General features: G+C 35.3%; 1 long non-coding RNA gene across 1 annotated transcript; it reads left to right on the top strand.

The window, feature by feature from the left end:
* Window positions 1–2014: 2014 nt before the first annotated feature.
* Window positions 2015–8070, top strand: LOC126248215 (uncharacterized). The gene is made up of 2 exons (XR_007545428.1): window positions 2015–2644; window positions 4816–8070. It is a non-coding gene; the product is annotated as an uncharacterized LOC126248215 (long non-coding RNA).
* Window positions 8071–8842: the final 772 nt, after the last annotated feature.

Raw genomic sequence — 8842 nt, 5'->3', positions numbered from 1 at the left:
TTGAGAACCTTAGCTTTCATGGATCTAAGCACTGTCGAGTATCACCAGTGCGTTTTATAATTAATGTGAGAAGAAAACAGTGTTATTCTAAATGCGTTGAAGTCTGGATAAAAACATAGAAACGCTGGGGAAGTAAAAGACACGTTTATCATGTGAACAGTCGCTTGTGTGAAACTGAAGCCAATCATTACACACAATTATTTTTTGTTTCTGTCTTTTCATTTTGCTACACTGCTCAGTCAATTTCCTATAGTTCTTAAACGTCAAACCGAGCATCAGACTTTTTGCTTCATAGACCAAAGTCCTGAATCCCGAAAGCTTGTACAAGTCTCTACCAGAGAAATCATTCACCCAGATTTTCCTTTATTTAACTTATTCTTTTGCAAGTTCAACTTCAGCTGAAATGGTATAAGTGATTGGTGGTAGCATTGTCTTAAACGTCAATGTTTTGAACACACGTGAACTAGTACCTATGTACCTGTATAAAAAAAGACTATATTTTATTCAAGTTTTGTTGTTCATTTTCTGCAGTTATTTCTCTTGGTGGCCCGTTAATGTCACAAAAGGAATAGTGTTCTTTTTAGCTGAAAATGATGGGGAATTAATGAATTTTGGTGAGAACTATTTTCTTTTGTGAATAGGTAAGAAAGGTAATGTCTACTGGGAAACGATTGAGTGAGTGAATGTCTGTGTGTGTGAAGGGGGGTTGTTACTAAGCGTGAGAACACATCGTCGTGGAATTAATGCAGGAATACCTAAAGATGCAAATAACAAGTTACTTTCCTGTTTGTAACGAACTTGGGGATTGAAATATTTTCACATGTAATTAGGTACTTGAAAGTTGCTTTCATAACAACAGCTAAGTCTCATTGTGTTGGAATAAACAGCGGAACATAATCTGCAGTGGAGAGGACTCCCACAAATGAAAATACAAACGTACCGTATTTTAAGTGTTTCGTATCTTTAATACCTGAGGATTATACAGAATTATGCAGGCATTGACAGAATCAAAGAGAAATAGTCGCACTATTTTTATTGTTATTGTTCGATGAGAGTATCAGTGTCACAGTTGATTTTAATTCGTATGACTTTTGTAGTTTTGAAAATATCTTTCCTAAATTTTCGTTTCTGACTGCAGTCAAATAATTTAATTTGTACATCAGCATTGTTTGCTTTTGCTAGTACCTCGTTTTATGATCTGAACGCAACACTTCAGCCACTCCGTGCTTCAGCAGCTTTCACTACCATGCAGACAAACTTAATTTCATGTTTGTACACGCAAACGTGTACATATACTGTATGTAATAGCTAACGTAACGTTGAAGTACAGTACGTTTATAAAGAGCAAGCTTTAGCACTAATGCATGTGATGTTTCCATTAAACTAGGGGGGGGGGGGGGGTCAGGTCATACTAGTCTCAGGAAACAAGGGCTTGAGACAATACACAGCACTTCTTACTAAATAAAATAAAACAGTAAACTAGTGAAAAACTGCGAATATCTTCTTGGGCAGCTGCCCCCCCCCCCCCCCCCCCCCTGTGTACGCCCATGTTGCATACCGGTAAGAAGGTAACACTTTTTTTGCTAGGGTTAGCGAGGTAACATCTTTATATTTTCAGAGTAATGAATGTCTTAGATTTTATAACAGATTTGCATAAAATGAAACATTCGATCAGTTATAACGACGTGAGTATTACGTATGTTGACATTAAAACAGGTTTTACGTAGTAAGTAAACGAATGTCAGGCACGATTCAGTCACATGATACTGTAATATTGTTAACAAAAATTCTCTAACGTATTACAGCGGGGGCGTACTGTACTTTATTCACTAATACCGTACTGTTCTCGGTGTTTACGTTAATTTTACCACAGATTTGTGAGTATTTGTTTTCCGTGAGGTTGCAATTTTATTGATTGTGAATACGTTTTGCCTCTACATAACTTCAATGAGTAAATCATTTACGATTGCTCACAGAGAAAGTTGTTGGAATGTTAGGCTAATAACGAGAATTCCCTGTCGCTCTTCATCTAATGTTGTTCAGTAATATCAATGCTCCCTACTGTAAATTTGCCCACTTTTTCGTAAAAGACGATTGAGAGCACCCCACCGTCTCTACTATTATCAACATTTCCTATTATGGGTGACTGACTACAGAGCGCTTCGTAGAGTGGGATTGGTCCATTGCGTGGTTGATTGATGTTACCATAAATACACTACGCGGGTTGGAAGTGCACTGTGGAGCAACGCAGCTGTTTAAGAGTGTGTAGTAAAATGACAGTCATGCATCAAGAACATTGTTAATAAATTGCTGGACAGTTTAGAGTCACTTGGCGTAACAGAAAAGTTAGGCACATGTACGATGAGTTTTATATATCAAGATACTGATTTGACTACGTAGTCAGTGGTCCTCTCCACAACAAACATTGCAGCAGCGAGTTAAACTACTGCTGCGCCACACTACTGCCTGCGAGAATTTTTAGAAGAATTGTCGTTGTAGTGAAAGACGAAGGACGTTCGTGGCACGACTGAAGAGTGGGGATACAGTTTTAAAAAAAAAAGAGTGTTTCGTACTCGTGAAGAAGCCTGTTCTCAGCTATGATGGGAATGAAGTAGTCGATAGATTATGGCATAAAATGATCATGGTGAGTGAAAAAAAAATCATTATTTTGACTAACGTATTTACACTTTTACAGTTCCACTTTTTCTATCGCTGGTGCAATTACTGACATTTGAAATTTAATGGCCCCGTTAGAGCATGGTATGGCAACCGGCACATGGACGTTTTCGTGAGCATCTCATTCATGTTAGCAACACAGGAAAACACTGTTCTGTTTATGCGTTTGGTTAAAACGTAGTGAGTTTTGAAAGTAGGTTAATGTAGGTTATTCGTTTCCATCGTGTGACAAAACTCACCCCTGTGACACTGTGAACACACGTGGCTTTAATGACGCTGTGGAGCAACGAGATGCTGTAATATATTTTAAATTTCATTTCCGAACGTCACAGAAAATTTCATGTGCTATACTAAGCTCAGAGGTTAGGGTAGTAAACGCGCACTCGAAACAATAAATAAATATTGGTCTGAGAAGTTTCGTGCCTAAGAGATTGTCTGTTGAGAAGGAATAAAGTTTTTCCTTAATCCAGTACCTACATTAAAAAAAGAAAAACTGTCGTTTAAATGCTTTTGGTTGCATAACTCTGGTTCCATCACAGTATGTTAGGGCGTTAATTGCTTCCTGTATTGAACGTTATGAAATAAAAATTTATAACTATAGCACAAAATAGCAATCAGCTGATCACATTCGAAGGCAAATCTATAGTACTGGAGTGCCTCCCGCTTCTGCCACTAGATGTCTCTGTAGAAAAAAGATGACTGTAGAAATTCGCATGCCTTTGACGCATAAGTAACAAATACCAAACGATAGCAAATTTGAATGTTGGTATTTTTCTGCAAATAGCATGCAATGTCTTGGGAACAGTACATAGGTAGCTTAAAGTGCGTATGGTGTAAGTAAGTTTCTAGGATCATTCTTACATTTAATTATAAACAGTGTCACGTACATTTATATTAAAAGTAGCGCTTATACGGAAGGCTAGGCAAGCTTCTACTATTTCCTATTTGGTACATAAGACGAAAAAGTTTGCTGCAGATGCTGTTTCCCTGTGCATGCAATCAGGCTAGCTTTTACAATAATTCTGCTTCAAAATATAGTTTCTTAAAAATTACTGGAAATGAATAGTTCTTCAGAATGACACAATTCATGAATGAAAATATCGCTTAGCTAAATTTATCATAGCGAGGTAGAACGTGGGACGCAGAGGGCAAGAACTTACGGCACACAACCATGGAACGGGGGGAAGATTGTTTTATGTAAATATGTGAGAGATAACCGCAAGTGGGGCAAATCAGACCAAGAAAATAATTACAAGCTAAAAAACAAATAAAAGAAACAGCTGCATGAGTGTTATGGGGAGACGCACTGACATAGGTTATTGTCTACAGGTACTGTAGACTTACTGCTTGCTATAAGGTCTTAGCTAAACTATTGTAGCAAAAAAGTAAATAATATTAAATTGCATTGCAAAAACTGATGCTTCAAAAGACAGTTTTGCACACAATGTGTGAACTTCCCAAGTAAACAAAAACAGCTGTTCAGTAGTACACAGACGCCAAGAAAAGTGCTGGCACTGTGTAGTTGCATATGACTGACCAGGTTGCTGTATTTTGCCGAGTTGCTGTTATTTGAATAAATGGAAATGCATGAGACTGCAAGTGTCCAATGAAATGACACATTCATTTTGCATTTTTACTGATTTTTGTCAAATTCTAGCTAAAGTTTCCTTCCTGAAACCATATGGGCATACATAAGAACAATTTATACAAATATATAGTAAGAGAAGAATTGTCAATACTGACATGTTGTTGAAACTATGAATTTGTTATTAGTAAAACAGCAGCCTGTATTTGTTAAAACTTTTCTTGTGCAAGAGACATTGCCAGCAATTCAGAGTCGCTGTGAATAATTTATTCAGCTTCTCTGTGGCAGTCATATGCAGCATAAAATTTTACTATATACAGTTTTCTTGTTTAACATACAGTTAAAGTTAGTGTTCCAGAAAGAGAATTGAAGGGGAAGGTCTTTATCATAAAAACTTTTAAGTTTTTTGTGGTAGTTATATTTCATACTGGGATAAAGTTGTAAGTTGATTTACTGTGATTGTTATTCAAGATAGATATGTAATACAAGAGCTAATATTATGTAGGATATCCATCTAGAATTAGATGCTAATGAACTTTTGTAATTTTCCTCAGTCATTGCAGGCAGTTGCTCATTCAAAGGCCATGGATGCTTCCTTTCAAATTCCAGGACTAACCCTCCCCAGGCGCTAATGTCCAAGCTGTCTGCGCATCGTTAAATATTACAGCTATCACCACCTGATAATAAACTTCATTTGCATTGCTGCATTCATACTAACGAATTTGACTCACCAGTGGGATGATTGCTCAGAAGATTGTGTGTTCTGGGTACAACAGTTATCTTCAAGTGAACAGTGCACATATTATGTTCCAGCTTTACTAGGCAGTGACAGTTGTTCATCTCGTTGAACATTCCATAAATTTAATTTTCTCACAGAGATCAGGCTGCATCCATTTGAAATATGAAATAACTTAAAATAATTTTGGGCCTTTTGCAATTGTTATAGTGTTTAAATTAGTCAAAAAAATGTTTCAAGTGTAGTTCTTTGCTGTGGATTCTGAAATCCAGTATAAGGCAGCAAAAAGTGTCATTGAAGCTTGCAAGAGGTGCTTTTGCTTATGTTTTTTAAATAAAGTCTTGACAAATTTCAGTAGACTGAACAGGAAAAAGCTAGCACATTTTTATGTGGTTAAAACAATTCAAACTACCATTTCAACTTTGTTTTTCAAAATATTCTTGACCTTACTGTTAAAAATAAAAATTATATTTTCTTATATTCATCTGTATAACATGATGCTTCTCTTTGTCTGAGAGTGCAGTTAATATGTTAATAATTGAGTTTTTAATACTGTTATCTAACTGTGGACTGTAACAAATTTCACCATTTTGAGGAACAGCTTTTTCTGTTATGTACTTGTGTGTTTAAAAGTGGTGTGTATTCTAATACAATGTTGTTGAAAAAGTTTGTGCCTGCCCTGTGTTGTAGATGAAAAGATATTTAACTTATCCAGAGTAAATTGTATCATAACCTAATCTGGCACATTGGCCTACAGTTCCTAAAGTTTTCATATGAATGAATAAATAAATCCTTTTGAAGTGTCAGTTTTTATTCAGCTTTGACATCCTTACTAATAGAGCAGTGCAGTTGTAATGTTACTAGATGTGATGTAATCCTGCTAAGTATGTGGCAACAGATTTTAAAACATTTTTTTATGTTGCTAAAGTTTCAAGTTATGTGTTCTTGTGTACAGAACACAGTTTTCTGGAGAAGCAATGCACCTGTGATGCATGCACACAGTTGTAGGGTTTCTCCCATCAATAAAACACACACACACACACTCTCTCTCTCTCTCTCTCTCTCTCTCTCTCTCTCTCTCTCTCTCTCTCTCTCTCTCTCTCCAGGTAGAGCACAGCTGGCAAATGTTGAGTGCACCATATATGCTGTTATACTTTAAGTCGGCTGTTTCCTATTGGCACAAGTTGGTTTTTATTGAACACTACACAATAAAATATGTATGGCTACAGCCTTTCGTTTCTCATTCCTGTTTCTCTGGTTAAAGACAGCTTCTTAGTAAAGCATTGAATGTTGTAATGAGGCATACAGTGGTATCACTAGTATCTACTGAAATACAAAACTGTATTGCTCATACCGATTTATCTATAGAAAGAAAGCTTCTTAGTAAATCAGTGAAAGTTGGAATGAGGCATATAATTATATCTTTAGAAATAAAATAAAAAATTGTATACGCTACTGAAAACACAATAAATCGATGGCAGAAATAAGTAGAAAATAGACCAACACTAGCAGGTTATGGGCTGAAAATCCAATAGAAATTATGATCATGGTTACACTGGAGTCCTACAGCACTGTGGCACATTACATCAACACTGGACTGCTAGATGCATTTACAGCTTGATTGATAAAATGTTTCATATGCTTGTTGATTGTTGTTTGAAATGTAAATGTGAAACATTTTTGTGCAAAAATAAAAACCCACTCCTAACGCACCTGAGAACTGTGGTGGCTTAAATGAGGGGTTTGATCATAATAATGTTATGCTCATTAATAATGGTTTGCTTCTGGAAAGGGACTAACATAAAATTTTGGGATATATGCCTGAGGTGGATTTGGGAATCAGTGAAGCAAGTGGCTGTTGTCATCTAACATTATGCTGACTTGCCTAATGGAGCAACTACTTTTTGTCTAATTGGAGGTAAATCTTCAACACAAGATTGAGAACTGCTTGCTTTGACTGATATTTTATTCTTGTTGAGTTTGTTGATGTTAAATGGCCTTAGGTGACTAGCAGTTTTGTATTTCAGATGATTCCACTTTGAACTGAAGTATCAGAATTACTATACAATTTATTTTGAAATGAGCTACTTGAGACCTGAAAGGAAATAGCCATAAAAACATGAGTAGTCAGTAGCAAAAAAACTTTTCATGCTGTTTGTGCTATCTTTTGCTTAAAATTAGAAATAAGCATGTTAGTGCATAGTTGTATTTATGCTGTCCCTGCAGGATGATAGCTTGCAGGTCAGCAGACAGAAACGTGAAGTTCTATTTCATAGCCTTCAGTACCTAGCTTTTGAGTTATATAATACTGTGAAATATTTTATTAACATATCCTCATTTATATGTGGAGGAAGATATCCCTTGCTTACCTGCTCTTGTGGAAATTATTGACAAAATGACATTTTGAAATTGGCCTGTTGTCTATGCTTCCATACATGCTTAATGATAGACATTGAGAGCTGTTTGCATTTTTGTATTTACTGAAGTAGTCTCTTGTAGTTTGCCTGAGATATACTTTATCTACATTTATATAGCTGCATTTCAACTTGTATAGCTAACAAGATCACAATTACAATGTTTGTTACAGTGTTATTTTCACTGAAATATGAATAGTTTGGAAATAATGTTTCAAGTCTATGAAAGATGTTCAACTACTACTATAAATTCCATGTATTAGGAGCAGAGATGTTAGATTTATCATCCATGAGCAAATAGTTTATTTTAATAAAGAGGATTGGCAGTAGTTAATTTACAGGTAAAGGTTTTAAGTGCTATGATACCCACAAGTTAGACAAAAACAGCAATAATCTGTGAAACATGTAGTGTACATGCTGATTAATAGTACTCCAGAACATTAAATTTGTGGAAAAATTGCATTTGATTGCAATCATTATTGTAATTATAGACACACAGTGTTATTTGTATCATTTACTACAAATCTTTTTTTGTTGGTGCCATAATGGGCTTGCTGTAAAACTAAAATTGCACTGTTACATGTATGGTAATTATGTGAAGTTAAGGGGCTACATGCCACATTCTCTAAAAAATAAATAAAAATTGATAAAACATGTAAGTTTGCCCCCCTCTGCTGTTTGTATTTATATTACTTTCTGTTTCACCACTGCACTCTATACTAATAGTGTAATGATACAATGCCATGTACTTCCTTTATTTGGAAATAACAAGCATGATGAGCTTAACAGTGATAACAATTAACTAGAATTTTTTAATTTTTCTTCAGACATAATTTTATTATTGAAAAGCAAACATTCATCATTCAGTAATGAATATGCACATGAAATATGATTTTCTTCTCAAGAATTTTAAACCCCTTTAGTCAACAGTGAGGTGTAACCAATAGTTTAATGGCACACCTAGAAGATCATAGCTTTTAATGAAACATTCATTTTTAACTAAAAACAAATCCATCTGTATAGAAGTACTGAGTACCTGGTGGGTTGTATTTGTTTTCATATATTTTTTGATATTGTGCAGTTTTTTCTAATCATAAAAACAAATGTTGAAAAGAAAAGAAAAAAAAGAAACTGAATGTCATTTCACCGAATTCATCTAAGAGAGGCAGTTACTTTAACAATGGTAAATGACTTCAGTAAGATAGTTGTTCCCCCTTAATAGCTCATTTTCATATGGAGTGCAGACCAAGAAAGCAGTCTTGTTTTTCATTGATAACAGGCTAATCAGTTGTACAGACTGAGAGTAGTTAGTATACCACATATTATTTTAAATAATTATGAGAGGGGACAAGACTGTGCACATGTTAACTGTAGTTGCAGTCAGGAGCAAACTAAATTCATGTGAAACTATTCAGAATACTAGCAGATGAG

This window comes from Schistocerca nitens, chromosome 3 (genome assembly GCF_023898315.1).
Source record: "Schistocerca nitens isolate TAMUIC-IGC-003100 chromosome 3, iqSchNite1.1, whole genome shotgun sequence".
Lineage (NCBI taxonomy): Eukaryota > Metazoa > Arthropoda > Insecta > Orthoptera > Acrididae > Schistocerca > Schistocerca nitens.
The sequence above is the reverse complement of the archived record's forward strand: the minus strand, read 5'-3'. Positions and strand labels throughout refer to the sequence as shown.